This window comes from Alligator mississippiensis, chromosome 3 (genome assembly GCF_030867095.1).
Source record: "Alligator mississippiensis isolate rAllMis1 chromosome 3, rAllMis1, whole genome shotgun sequence".
Taxonomy (NCBI): domain Eukaryota; kingdom Metazoa; phylum Chordata; order Crocodylia; family Alligatoridae; genus Alligator; species Alligator mississippiensis.
This window is the reverse complement of record NC_081826.1, coordinates 263,874,984-263,880,250: the sequence shown is the minus strand read 5'-3', so window position 1 is coordinate 263,880,250 and position 5,267 is coordinate 263,874,984.

The following is a 5,267-nucleotide window of genomic DNA, read 5'->3' as shown; positions in this document are numbered from 1 at the left end:
AACCTAGGAGCCAAAAATATATCTTATGCTATAAGTATTACATTTTTTAGTTCTTATGCATACCCTGGATGTTTTCCTGGCCTCTTTCAAATTCTAAGAGTGCCACCAAATATTTTGATACCACTTATGTTGACTGTACAAGTGCATAATATAGTTTGCATAATAAGACTAAGCAAATACTGGCACCCCACTTACATCGGCTGTATTTGCAAGGGACCATCCATCTTGCTCTTATTCCCATATTTGCCTCTCTTGGGTATTATATTTTCTAATTATTCCCTTTGTTTTGCAGGGTGCTGTTCCTTTCTTCAACCCCAGCCCCACCAATCGTGCATTTGCAAGGTATTTTAGACTCTAATCTGAGTTTCCTCCCTTACCCTGCTCCCATATTTGGATGTTACTTAGAATCACGGGCTGAAGGGAGAATTAGCACCTAATGAACAAATGTCAGAGATGCCACTACGCCATCAGTTCTGCTATGCTGTCAGGCTTTTGTCATTTAGAAGACCAAGTGGAAAATGATCTGAATACATATTATCTGAAGTCAAATGTAGTTTGACTACCAATCCAACCCAAGTAACAGCCACAATGACATAATTCAACAATATTCTGTAGTTTCCATGACTTTGGCCCTTATGGAAACCTTGGATTGTTCTCAGCTTTCTTAATCTGTTTCCTCAGCTAGGACTGCCCTATAGGTCTCTTGAAAATTTATGCAAGAGTCTAGGAAATAAAAATGCTCTGTCTCAAGCACAAACTCCAACTAAAAGACATGGCAGATCCCAATTCCTCTTCTCAGGTGAATATTTTTTTTTATTTAAAAAAATATGGATCCAACACTCAGGACTACAAGCTAACTTTACTCTGACTAAATCCTTTTTTTTAATTCCAGAAAATGTATAGAGAGTTGAATTTTTGTTCTCCAAAAGCTTAACAGCTTGTGTCAATTGCCTAGAAATGAGAAACTCGCAGTATATGATCTTTCTTCTGATAATGTTATGTGAAACCGTAAAAACATAGAATGTTCCTTTCTAAAGACCTACTCGGGAAAATTTCTCAGGCAAGAACCCTTGGAGACTTTCACTTAGAGCATTATCTTTCCTTTTTTTTCTTAGCCTTTTATGTACTGTACTCGGTATCTGAATCAGTGGTTAGAAGAGAATATTTCTCATTGAAATCAGTCACCTTCATTTTGCTTTTGTGAGGTTTCAACACTTCTTTCCAAATCATTTTTATCTTCAGAAGAAACTTTTATGTTTGCAAGGTTGGTAGATCAATATGGCAGACTCACAGAGAAAAGGAGTCATTGTCAGTGAAGTGTGATTTGGGAGGGAAGTGTTAGTTTGGGAAAGCTAAGCTTTAGAGACAAAGTTGGTGACCTCTGAGAGAGATTCTCTCTGATGTGCCATCGGTTTCTTTATCTCAAAATCTGTTTCCTTTAGTGTTACAGTTATTGCTCCAAACCTGGAGCACATGGAATTGACAGTTTAAAAGATTACATGAAAGAAATTGCAGGTAAAATAGACATACCCTTTCTCTTAGCAATCATAGTCTAAGAATGTAGAGTCTGATGCTGTTAGATCTCCATGGACATGTTTAACAATAACCAATGGAATTTATTCAGTAAAGTAGATTTGTTAATGTTTAGACTCAGTCCGATGGATGGATGGATGGATGGATGGATGGATGGATGGATGGATGGATGGATAACTATGCAAATACATTCTGGAGTGTATTTTGGGTACAACAAAGAGAGCTGGTTCTTAGCATTTTGAAGTCTAAGAAACGTTGTGCGAGTGCCCCAAGTTCTTAGTTAAACTATCTGTTTCAAGGAAAAGCTGTAGTATCCCATTGCTTATCTGACTACTTTGGATCCATGGAATCTTGTTCGGTTACTAAAGAAATGGTTTTAATGCTGCAAGCTTTCTAAATTCTCTATGAAAGACAGCTGACAAAACACTTGGGGTTTCGTCAAATTCTAAATTGCATATTTAGTAAAAACAAATCCCCAAAACAAACAAACAAACACCCTTTATAGCTACACAGGCCAATTAAATGTAGATATGGATGGGGAGGAATAAGTTATACATCAGTAAATGAGTCAAAATTGGTGTAATTTACATGCAGAGGGAGTTGCACCAAGGTTTAGATTCACAAAGTCCCTGGTATAATTCCACAAAAGCCAGTAGAATTGCACCACAGCTAAATTTGGCTCACTTTGATTCAAATAAAAAGGGCTTCTGAGTTTGATCCAGAGACTCTTATAGACCATAGATGGACTTTCGTTTGAAAACAAAAAACCTGTTAATTGATCTGTTCTCCTAGTGCAGGGAAGTAATCTGACAAGTAAATGTGGCTGCTGCAAAGTCAATCTGTATTGGGTGGGGGAGATGTGAAACCACCAGCATGGTGCTAGGTGCTGAGTGATTTTTCTTTGCTTTCTCCTCCTTGGCTAGTAGCCCAAGAAGATAACAATTTACCACTTTCATATAAACGCCGTTTAACTTTTTGGAGGAATGGGAAGTGGGGGTAGCGATGTAGCTTAGCTGGTCTGTCTAGCCTTAAAGTTTCTCTATAGCAAACCACAAGAGTCAAATGCCAGAGTGTAATTACTGTGGCCGTGTCCAGACAAGCGTGGTCTGTGGTGCCCCATGCTGCACATTCAGCTGTTCTCTGTGCTGCAGGGAAAGAGTGCAGGAGGGTTTTTGGGGGGGTTTTTTGTTTGTTTGTTTGTTTGTTTGGGTTTTTTTGACTGCTGGTTGGTTTTTTTGCATGGTGTTTTTTTTTTTTGACCCCTGGATATCCAATCGGAGCATCACGCACAGTGGCAGTGTGCACTACTCAAAACTGGAGCCTGGCCGGCTGCTGGCCAGACTGAGCAGCAGGATCACTGCTGCTGCAGCACTGGGAGGCCCCCAGAACCCCAGGTAAGGCTGCTGGGGCCAGCTCAGTACCGGCTTCAGCCTCTTTACCCCACCCGTTGTAACCTGCCACATGCCAGAAGGTGCATGGCACAGGTGTTCCTCAGGGACAACTAGTGGCGGCACAAGGTGTGTCCCCAGGGAACCAAATGTGGATATGGACTATATGACCACCATCAAGCATGGTTTGTAGGAGGTCTTCCTGGGGACAACTGACTAAGGTAGGACCAAGTCTTTCAATTGGAGCATTTTGAGTCTTTTGTTAAAGGGGGAATCTGCTGTCCGTATTCTGGGAAAGAAAAGTTGCTCATAAAAGACATTTCACCAGCTGCTGCTTCTTGTAGCTGTTGGAAAGTTACCGGGTCAGAAATATCTATTGACATATATTAGCTGCAAAAAACTGGAGCATTTTAACATCAACATTGCTAGTAATCAGCATAGCTGTGCAATGGAATCCTGGCCCATGTCTAGAGTTCTCTAGTGCTACAATAATACAAATAATGATCTTACTAACTTTCTCCTTTTTTAACATCTAACCCAAACCCTTAACACCCTTACATGCTAGTAATCCTTCCTCTGATGGATTTTGAACATGGCCTATTGTGTGCTTAATATTTAAAGGAGAGACTCTTAATGGTGGATTTATGCTTCTGGTGGATGGGACCTTTCAGCTGCATCAACAGCCAAAACAGGTACAGAAGTGTCGGTGTCAAAGCTTTTACAAAGTATAAATGTCATGATTTCTAGAACTTGGGCTGCCCCATTAGTCCAGAAGTCATTGATTGAGCACAGCCATCTACCGGCCTTTGTGTCAACTGTGCTTTCAGCATTGTTCCTCTCTAGCTTTTTTGTTTGGGCAGCTGTAATTTTAAAGAGCCTCGCTTCAGAAAGACATTGCTCTGGAGCAGGAAGTTTGTGCTGTTTTTCATGTGGCTTGGCTATCTGAAAAGAGAGCTGTAAATTACATACATCTGTTCTAGTGTGTTCCCTGGCCAAGCTAATATTCTTGTCTTGGCCATGTTGGAATTGCCTACAGCCCAACAAGTAAACCAGAACAGACTTCAGCATCCAGTACCCCCCCACATTTGTAGGTCAGAGTTGGGAAGATCTGCTCCACCCCCCCCCCCCCCCAAAAAAAAAAAAAGGCACCCCAGATATAAGTTCTGTATAGAAGTGACAATCCCTTCCTAGGTCCTTTAATGCTCATTGCTGAAATACTTATCTAAATCACAAAGAATGAAAACCTATCTGCCTGTTCAGGCTTTGGAAGCAAACTTCACTCTGCTCAGATAATCATATAGAAGGGTAAGACAAGAAACATTACCAAGTGATTTAAGGAGAGGTCAGACAGTTCACCCAGAGATTCAGGGCCAAATTTTCCTCGGCAGATCCTCAGGTGAAGTCAATAAGATTACATCAGTAGGGAACTTAGCTTATTACATATAAAAGATGGAGGGAACAAGAATGTAACATTAATGATAGAACAGTGCCAAATTCTTATCTCTGTCCAGTTGATGGACAGGAAAAAGTGTTTTGGATTTGTGACCATAAATTCCAGACACTGAATTAGTAAATAATACTCCTGGCATTTAATCAGAATGTTGTAATTATCTCCATTCCATAGTGTTCCTGTATTACAAAGTACCTTTTAAAATAGCAAGTCCAAATGTCTTCTCTGTGCTAAGGCTGCAAAGCAGAAGTAGCTTTAGAGATTTTTTTTCCTTCCTTTATTCTCTCTTATTAGTGTAATGCTAAACAGGAATTGTATTTTTAATGGGTGGAAATTTGTGATCGTGAGGAAAGCATGATTTCTTTTGTGCATTTAATTGACATTTTAAGCATGTTAATAGATTACTATGGTAACTAAAAATATCCAAGAATAATTTCCAGAGCGGGAAACGTGGTCCCTCCTGCCTTAGTTTGTCGGGAGGGGGGGGATCAAATTTGTGAAGAAGAATCTCTTCATCTTCACTCTCATGGCTCAGAAAGAAAAGAGGACTGTGAAAGGCAAATGCTCTTAAATGCTGTGGCAGCTACCATCCCACTGTAGTTGGCTTCTTTTCATGTTTAATATTGTAAATTACTCCTAATCAGATGACCCACTTCTACCTAGTCTGCTACGAGATACCTACCAAATAATAACAGCTAAAGGAAACAACCAAGAAAACCCCAGCCAATATTTAACGTATTAAGCCATTTCATCCACCTTATGAGTTACATAATGCAGATTAAAAAGATGCCAGATGACCCCTGTATTTTCAAAATTCTTCATTTCTTTACCTTCCTGATGCAGCCTTTTTTTCCAGTCCTTATTTTAAGGTTGCAGGAATGCTGCACTTCATGAAG